This window comes from Lycium ferocissimum, chromosome 12 (genome assembly GCF_029784015.1).
Source record: "Lycium ferocissimum isolate CSIRO_LF1 chromosome 12, AGI_CSIRO_Lferr_CH_V1, whole genome shotgun sequence".
In the NCBI taxonomy this organism is placed as follows: domain Eukaryota; kingdom Viridiplantae; phylum Streptophyta; class Magnoliopsida; order Solanales; family Solanaceae; genus Lycium; species Lycium ferocissimum.
This window is the reverse complement of record NC_081353.1, coordinates 29,672,521-29,682,953: the sequence shown is the minus strand read 5'-3', so window position 1 is coordinate 29,682,953 and position 10,433 is coordinate 29,672,521.

The window sequence follows — 10,433 nt, the reverse complement described above, 5'->3', positions numbered from 1 at the left end:
ACCTTTTGATTTACCAGAAGCAGAAGAATTTTTTTGGAACCGTATGCATCAAAAGGCGCATATACGGTTCCTAAGGGATACAATTTTACCCTAATCAACCGACTTTATTGAGAAAGTTTACTTTTTTCAACTATCCTAGAATTTAAAACTCATAAAGTTTGACTGATTACGCCTCTAATTGTACAAACATACCCAACTTATTTTTTTTTGTTTTCCGCCTGGTATTTGGTAACCAATGGTATGACAAAGTCCAATTTCGCACCACACTACAACACAGTGTATCCATAGCTACGAATCCATAGCTACGAAATCTAAGCTACGAATTTAAAAAGCGTAGCTATTGCCTATTAATAGCCACAAAAATTTGAATTTCGTAGCTATTTACAAATTCGTAAAATTTCTTTGCCACGAAAATCAAATTGACAAAGCTAATTTCTCGTTTTTGCTATAATTGCTAACTATCGTGGCAATAGTTACCGAAATAGCTACAACTTTATTGCTACGATAAAGTCTTATAGCTAATCATAAGTTTTTGCCACGCGGTAAAAGTTATTGTAGCAACAGTAACCTTTTAGCCACAATAAATTATTTGAAACAAAATATTGTAGCTAAATCAATAATTTTTGCTTCATGTTATAAAATTTGTGGCAATAGCTAAATGATATAACCACGAATGTTTTGCTAAAAAGAAATTTCGTAGCTAATTATTAATTTTTGCCACGAATTGAAACTTACTGTAGTAATAGTAACCTTTTAGCCACAATAAATTATTTGAAACAAAATGTTGTAGCTAAATAATATATATTTGCTTCAAGTTATAAAAGATTGTGGCAATAGTTACACAATATAGCTATAGAATTTTTGCTATAGTAAAATTTCGTAGCTAATTATTAATTTTTGCCACGTGTCGAAAGCTGGAGGAATACATACCTTAATGGCTTTGGGGATTGTTGGTGAGAAGTGTGGTCCGCAGAGGTGAGGGAGAGCGCACAAATATGTTTTGGGGATTCTGGGTGAGAGAGTAAATTAAAATAAGGGAGAAGGGTTGGGTCCTTAATTAGTTACTTATTTGACTTGAACCAATTCTATTGAAAAATACATTTTTAGTGTAATTATAGGTGTTCATTGTTCGATGCCATTCAACTCAATTTTTGCATACTCATAAGTTTCAAATATAATTTAAATAAATAGTAATTATATTTAATTATCTTTGATGAAGTAATTATATTGAATTTCACTAATAGCCTATTTGGCCAAGCTTATTTTTTTCCCTTAAGTGCTTATTTTAAAAAAGTGAGGTGTTTGGCCACGCTTTTTGGAAGAAAATAATCAAGCCGAAAAGTAGCAGAAACTATTTTTCAGAAGTTAAAAAAATAGCTTTTGCCCAAAAACACTTTTTCGAAAAGCATTTTTGAGAAAAATATACTTAGAAACACTTTTTAAAAGCTTGGCCAAACACTAATTGCTCCTCAAAAGTGTTTTTAAATTAATTGGTCAAAGACAAACTGCTTTTCGCCAAAAGTACATTTTTGAAAAGCACATTTCAAAATAAGCTAATTTTAGAAGTTTGGCCAAACAAACTATAAGTCTTGCTCAAGTTCATCTTCATAAAGTGCTTCGAGAATTTTTATTTGACTCGCACATATTCGACGTGGACAATACATTTATCGATCTAGTGTAATTGGGTGTCGATCGTTTTATTTAATTCAATTTACGTGGTTTACTTGTAAATTTTAAATATGATTCAATAAATAGTTAGATTATATCTAATATATTTAACTGACTACTTTAATTTGGATTTAAGCAATAAATTAACTTCACTAAGGCTGCTCAAGCTTCATCCGGAACAAGTGCTTCAAGAATTCATGTTATTTGACTCGGACCTCTGTTATTGGAATAATATCTTTATCGATTTAATGTAATTAAATGTTCATATATAGTTCGATTCGATTTAACTTTACACAATCACACTTGTAAGTGTAAGTTTTAAATATTTAAATAGATAATATCTAAATATTATCTAAATCCAGCTCAAGCTTCATACTAATGTACTCCAAAAATTGTTATTTGACTCGAAATAATACATTTTAGTGTAATTAGAGTTGTTCATCATTTGATGCATATACATGCATCGTTCCCTAAAGAAAGTAGGAAAATCAAGTCCTACAAGTGGCATTCTACCAACCATTCCCACCACCAAACTCCCCCACCACCCAACTCACCCCACCCACAACACCACCCTTCCCCCCAAATTTGGGAAATATTTTCTCCAAGAAAATAAGTTTTTTAAGAACGAGGAAAATGACTTCCCTAATGAAAGCAAGAAAATCAATCCTACAAATGACATTCTACCAACCATTCCTACCAACCCGCACCCCACCACCCCCCACCCCGTGCCCACCCTCGAAAAGAATGAATTTTTTCTTTGATTTTTTACCCCCCCCCCCCCCCCCCGCTCTCCCCGCCAATTCCAAATTTGGGAAATATTTTCTTTAGCCCCTTAAAAAAAAAGAGTTTAATTTTTTTTTTTTTAAAAAAAAAAAAGAGTTTAATTTTTTTTTTTTATTATTTTTAAAAAAGAGTTTTAAATTTTTGTTTGGGTGGTTGTGGGATGGTCTCACTCGAGTTCATCTTGATCAAGTGCTTCGAGAATTATTATTGAGTCAGACCTGTTTGATCAAGACAATACTTTATCGATCTAGTGTAATTAGGTGTTGATTGTCCTATTTAATTCAATTTAACATTAACTCTATTATTGGAATTTGGAACATTAACTTTATCGATTAGATGCTCATATTTAGTTCGATTCGACTTACTTTAACGAGATTTTATTGTAATTGTAAGTTTAAAATAGTATTTAAATAAATAGGCAATTGTGTCTAAACAACAATATATTTTTTATTAAGAAAATTTTTAGCTAACATTTTTTTAAGTGTTCTGTCTATTATAAGGGAAACATGATGAATTCACAATAATTTTCTCTAATTTACGAAATTAAAAATTAAAAGAGTTGTGGTGAAATTTTGAAAACAAAAACAAAAACAATAAAGTTCCCTCCAAATTATTTCCCTCTTAATTTTTATGCCTAAATTATAGATTTCTTTTCTTATTACAGACCTCAAAACCCTAAAAGATTGAGCACTTTAGAGATAGAAAAAAAAAAATCACGTCACTTCTCCATCTCCAATTTTCCTAGTTTCAACTTTTGTTTTCAAGGCACAGTAAGGTAATTGTATATCCTTTTCTTTGTTGGTTTCTTTTTCCTTATGATTTAAACAACCATAATGATTTAATCCATGTGACGATGCCGCCATTGCTATTCTCTTTAATCCATGTGAAGCCGCCATTGATATTCTTTTTATGTGGTAATTGGTGATAACTGCTATGGTGCATTGGGCCTGCTCACAAACATGTCTTGGTCTTTAGACTTTAATATGCCATAGTATATAGAAGAAAAAGTATGGGATTGTTGGGGACGTGAAATTATTTGCTGAAATTTACCATTGAAATTATTTGCTGAAACTTCAAAGTATTTTTGTGCCTAACAAAATTTTGTTTACAGCCAGACATGGGTAGGAATGGTCTTCGGAAAAAAACTAGTCGGTTGACTGATAATGGTAATATGGAACCTCCTAAGAGTGCTCAAACAGCGCCGGTTAAAGAAAATTTGCCCACACAACATGTGGAAGAACTTGTTTATCCGGGTACAAATTGAATTCATTATTATTATTATTATTCCTTTCAATTAGATGAATTTGCGTTTTGTTTAATCATATATAGCTAACTCATGTTCAATAATTTTGTAGGAAGTGTGGACACGCTAAGTGAGATTGAAATTAGCTACCATTATGGTGGTTATTTTGTATTCTCGCCTTCTAGAAAATATGTAAACGGGAATTTGATAAAAACAAACATGGACATTGATTTTATTAGTTACTTTGATTTATTGGCTGATTTAAAAAAGAATTGTAACTTCGATGTAATTGAGGGAGATAAGTTCTTTTATCTGAGAGGTGTTAGAGTTGTTAGTGATTACGAAGGGTTAGTCGAATGTCGTGATGATTCGGATGTTAGGAACATGCTAGTTAGTTCTAAAAGGCATAAGGAGAAGTCTATTGAGATTTATGCGCTATCAAAAGATTGTGATATTTTTATGAGTACCAAAGAAAATAGTTCTAGAGAAAATGCATCAGAAGAGGTAAATGAAGCAGTTGTGGAAGAGCTCGAATCAGCAAATTCAACAGGTACCTTTTATTTTTTATTGATTTTTTTTTTGCTTCTATCAATATTTTTACTTGACGTTATCTATTTAATCTTCAATTTTAGGCTCAAACGTTGTGAAAAGAAAAACTAGAGGGCCTACCCGATGCATAAAAATAATCAACTTACAGGAGGGTGAAAAATTGCCTGTAGAATTTGATGATAATGATCAAGCTATTGGCAAGAATGCAACTCAATTTACTTGGTTTTTGGGGCAAACAGTTAGAAATTGAATTTGTTGCCCCTTAAAAGTAAGTGGTTGGAAAGAGATTGACGAAGAAAAGATCGACCATATGTGGGACATCATCTTGGTAAGAAATAAAATTTATATTTCTTCTTTAATTTTTTATGGTTGATAGTTGTTAGAACATGCCCCTTGTTAGTTGCCATGTTCGTTGTTGTTGAATGTTTTACTGATTCAACAATGAAAATGGTATTTGCTATATCCTCATGTGTGGTGAGAAGTAGAATTGCAGTAGAGCAGGATAGTTGAATGATTTCGCAAGTATAACGTACACTTGATAAACAATTAAAATTGTATAACATACACTTGATAAAGAATTAAACTGTTCTTCAAGATAACTATTCTGCCTGCTTTAGTCTATATGGTGTTCCCAGAGATTACTAAAATTGTATTTTTTTTATAGGAAAAATTTAATTTCGATGTTTCTAAGGGAAGAAAAGGCGCAATTCTTGGTCATATGAGTGACATCTATAGAGGTTATAGGCACAAGATGAAAAGAAGGTATTTCGATTTGAAGACAACTTATCAACTTCGCTTGCGAAACAAGCCTAAACTTGTTAACGCTGATGAATGGAAATATTTGGTCAACCTTTGGGGTGATGCTGACTTTCAGGTATTTGCATTAATTAGTTTACAGTCTTTTTAAATTATTTTGTGGTATAGAAACTAATATTAATTATTGTTTGTTTATCAACCTTTGTTCAGAAAAAAAGCATGCAGAACAAGACGAATAGATCGAAACGTTCATTGCCTCCATATATTGGAACTAAAAGCTATGCGGGACTTAGACACGAAATGGTACACATATAATATTTAGAACAAAGTTAGAAAAATCATATTTCATTATCGAAATTTAACTAATGATAATGATTATTATTTTCACAGGTGGAGAAAAAAGATGGAAAAACTCCTTCTCGTGTTGAAGTTTTCATGAAATCTCGCAAGAGAAAAAAAGGAAAACAAGTTGATGCTTTTCAACAAGATGCTATTGTAATTTCAACGTGTTGGCTTTCCTCTTTATCTCCTTAAAATATATATTTGCATAGACGTTTGATTGACTTTTTTTGATTGTAGGATCAATTTGGCCAATTTAAAAAGCAGCAAGAAAAAGGAGAAATTTCTTTAAATGATGATGATATCTTCGAAAAAGTACTTGGGGCAGAAAAAAATGGATATCTTCGTGCATATGGCCCAGGAAAAAATATTAGTGAATATTTCGGGGGTAGACCAACGAAGGTAAAACTCATAAAGCAATTAGAATCGACAAGAAAAGAATCGAACGAGCGTGTGGAAGAAGTTAAAAAGGGAAGCTAAGGAGCAAATAAGGGAAGCTAAGGAGCAAATTGAAGAAATGAAGAAAGAAACGGATGATAGGATAGCAAAGTTGGAGAAACAATGGGCAGCAAAATTTCAAATGTTGGTTGCAGCTCAAGGCCGACAATCAAATGATGCAAATCTAATCGTAAGTAGCTTATTTTTATATTTTAATAGTACTAATCCAATAAATATGTGATCTCTTTATAAAATATTCATCTTAATAAACAAAGCTTAATTTTTAAATGAATACTTTATTGTATTATTTTTTTATTTGTTTTCTTAATTGTTATTGCAGCTTGTGGAGTAGTATGGAAGCATCAAAATCGATGGGGACATGAAGAATTATTTTTTTCTCTTGCAAAAGTATATTGATATGTTTGAATAAAGTGATGTTTCACTATTTTGGATGACATTGTTGAACCTTTGTTACATCTTTTTTCTAATATATTGCATTTATTACACGATTGAAGATATATTGCTACGATATTGTCTATAAATTTCATGTTGAAAATGAATTCTCAGCTACATTATATGGCTAACAATGTCGTGGCAAATATTTCAATTAGTAGCTATGAAATTTTTACATTCGTAGCTAAACGTACATATATAATTGCCATGCAAATGAGAATATGGATGCACATTTTTATTTCCGTAGCAAACGAAAAAAATCTTTTGCTACAATTTTGTCTCTCGTGACAAAAAATATACACTTTTAGCTATGAACTTTTGAGTTCGTAGCTAAACATATACTCCTAACATTGCTACAAATTTACAATTTTCGTAGCAAACGAAGGTTCTTTTTAGCTATAATGCTATTTCTTTCATAGCTAAAGGTACAGCTTCATAGCTACAATATGATAATATTTGTGGCAAATACTTTAACTCATAGCTATGAATTATTTAGTTCGTAACTAAATATGACTGCTATTGCCACGAAACTAAGCTATAGAAATAGCCATCAAATTTGAGTTTGGTGGCAAACAAATTAAATCTTTTGCTACAATAAAATACCTTGTGGCTACAATATGAAGACAACTACAAAATTTGTTCGTCGTGGCAAAAGATTAAAGTTGCTTGCTATGAGTATATTTTCCGTAAAGCTAGAATTTTCTATCTTCGCGGCTACAACACAAAAAAACTCGTAGCAATTAGTACAAGTGCTTAGCCACGGACCATGTAAAGTTTGTAGCTAACTTTTAGCTACGTTACATTTTGCTACGAATGCTACGGAACAAAAAAAACGTGGCTAAAGTGTTTAGCCACGGAAAATTTCATCTTTAGCTACAGCGTATTCTGTAGCAATAGATGCTTTGTGTTGTAGTGCCAGAAAGTTACATATTAGAGGAGGGGGGGGGGGGTGTAAAACACTCCCTAACAAAGACATTCTTCATACCCAAAATTCGAACCCGATATTTCTGATTAAGGAAGAGTAGATGATGAAGTACTAATCACTCCGTCATAACTCAACTGACTCCTGAGTTTCATTAAATTTTCAGAAGAAAAAAGAACGCAAACTACCAAATTTGCATTTGGTGGTTCTTCCAAGTTGCATATACTGGGACCATTGAGTTTGCATTGAGGCCAATGAATTGTTTTCTTTTTTCTGGAAATGGAAATCAAAGTCTTGTGCAATGTACAGCTTTGCTTTTCACATTTATTCACATACAATTGTGGACTAAATTTTTCGAACGAGATACGTCAATTGATTGTTTCATTATTTCATTCATAAAAAACAAAAAATGATACAATTTGAGTTCGTAGTTTAACTTTTAGGGCCTTGTTTGGAAAGCCACCCGGTAATTGGAATTGGGTGTAATTGGGTGTAATTCAATGAGTTTTGGCCTTGTTTTGTGCAAGTAATTACACGGTTAGGTGGGGATTGGGTGTAATTGACAGGGTGTAATTACACTCTCCAATTCTCAAGGGGGGGCTAAGAATTGGGTGTAATTACACCCTGTAATTACAAGGTTACTTTTTAGTTTGTTTATTTTTTTACTTTAATTTCTTTTTATTTTTAATTTATTTATAATTTCTATTATTTTAATTTTTTTTATTTTTAATATTTTTTATTTCTATTATTTTAATTTCTTTTTTATTTTTATTTTTTAAAATGTATTTTTCTTTTTAAGTTTTTATATTATTTATTTTTCATTTTCTTTCTTCTCATTCCCAACCTTTACTTCTTGTGGTTCCATGTAATTGCTCGTATTTTTTTATTTTTTTTATTTTATTCATTTAGCATAACCGTGTTATTATTCTAATATTTAAAACTACACCTCTTAATATTGGAAAGAATGAGTCATTAACAAACTTGACATATAACGGCGACGTTATAAAAGTAGAATTTCATTGTGAATGAGGTTATAGACTTATATTTTTCCTTTCTTTTGAATTATTTACTTAAGTTATGTTGGAACTTACTTATATAATGTTGGAATTTGACATAAGAGTATTATGTTGAACTTTTTCTTTTGGATTTTGAATTTAGGTTATATTTCCAATTTTAAATTATTTGCTTTCACATTGCATGTTGTTTATTTTTCACTTACATTTGATAGATTTTTTGTGTCAAACATTTGAATAATGTTATGACATTATATTTATTAATATTATTTTTTTGTCAAACATCCAATCCATGACGTTCTCACAAAAAAAGTCTTCTTTTAAGTTTTATAATTAATTAAAATTAAATATTAATTTGAAAAATATATATCAATTATTTTTGTTACAATATTATTTACAAATATATGATTATTAATTAATATATTTTCAAGAAACAATGTGTTATTAAATAACTAATTTAATATCATTTATAAAGGCAATATTTTTTAAATATTAATTTTAAATTTTTTATAATTAAATTTTATTTTTAAATTAAACTGATCGTATAATTACACTTGTGCAACCAAAGCACGCTTGTAATTACATGTAATTACGTTATGACAAACAAACAGTCCTCGTAATTATTATCTTTGTGTAATTACTAGGGGCATGTAATTACTACCCTAGTAATTACACCAATTCCAATTACCAGGTGGCTTTCCAAACAGGCCCTTAAGATAGTGGCTTGAAGTTTGAACCGTCAAAACTGAATTTCGAGACAGTTACATGAAGTTTGAACTACAAGAACTAAACTTCAGGTCACTGTCCTGAAATTCGAGGAAGCGGGTCATGCCTCTCTATTTAAATTATGGTTATATTTTAAGGAGTACATTGCAGTATTTACTGGCTATGTTTTAAACAACATTAAAAGTGGCTATTGGTGTACTTAACCTTTTATATTTGGTTGCGAAATTGGTTTACCTCTAAATTTGTTTATATATAAAATAGAACACCTGTTTCTGTGTTTAGATGTAGCTTTAGAAATATTCATTTTGAAGTAGATTCTATATGTTAGCTAATCAGCAAAGGGGAAAAGGAAGAAGAATAGTCAAAATTAAATACACATTTACTGTGCAAAAAAATTTTTATCACCTGTATCTAGGGGTGTACAAAGTAAACTGCACCAAACCGATAAACCGAGTCAAACCGAGAAAAAAACCCGACTAGTGGTTTGGTTTGACTTGGTTTGGTGTTGAGAAAAAACCGGATCATAATTGGTTTGGTTTGGTTTTAACTAAAAAAAGTCAAACCGAACCAAACCAACCCGATATTACATGTATTCAATTTTTAAAATATTTTATACATAAAAATATTTATTTGTAATGGAGTTTATAAATATTTCTTTTATTTTTTCGTAGTTTTTTTTTTATCTATTATCATATTATTCAAGCTTGAACTTAGAATTTTGAATGTCAATAAGTTTTATATCCTATGGATATTTGTAACTCAAATAAAGTTCAAACCAAAACCAGCTCAACACTAATGCTAACAAAAGAAATTCAATTTACCACTAGGACTGACAATAATGTTGGATATCTATTCTTTAGTTTTGCATAATTAGTTTAGAGAGTGAAAATACATAACTTAAGTTTTTTTCTTTGTCATGTAATTAATACTTATTAGCCGTGCTTATTTTAGCATGACTTAGTATTTTTAGATTATGGTCATTTTCTTTATGGCTTGTTAATTAGCAATATTTATTTTAATCGATTTTATTAGTTTTTGTTGAATATTTTAATACAATGTCATCACTCTTCTCACATTTTGTGTTATTTTCTTAAGAAACACCTTATTTATATAGTTGTATCTTACTAGAATGATAAATATTTGAAGTAAAAGTTATATGTATTGTATCAAGACTATTCCGAAAAAGAAAAAAAAACTAGAAAACCGAAAACCGGGGTTAAAAAACCCGAATTTTATTGGTTTGGTTTGGTGTATAAATTTAAAAACTCGACGCGATTGGTTTGGTTTGGTGTTTAAAAATAAACCAACGAATCAATCTACGACACCCCTACCTGTATCATTAGACTAAAGTTTTGATTGTTCACTTCTAGTGAGCCAAATAGAATTTTAGAGAGAAGATTAGTTTGGGACCGCTTATCACTATTGAGCTTCATGGAAATATCATTGCGAAATAGAAACTTTTTAAGACAGAATAAAAAATTATGAAAAATATCTCTGGCTAAAACACGAAAAAGAACTTCAGTACCATGCGTTGGAGCTTGAA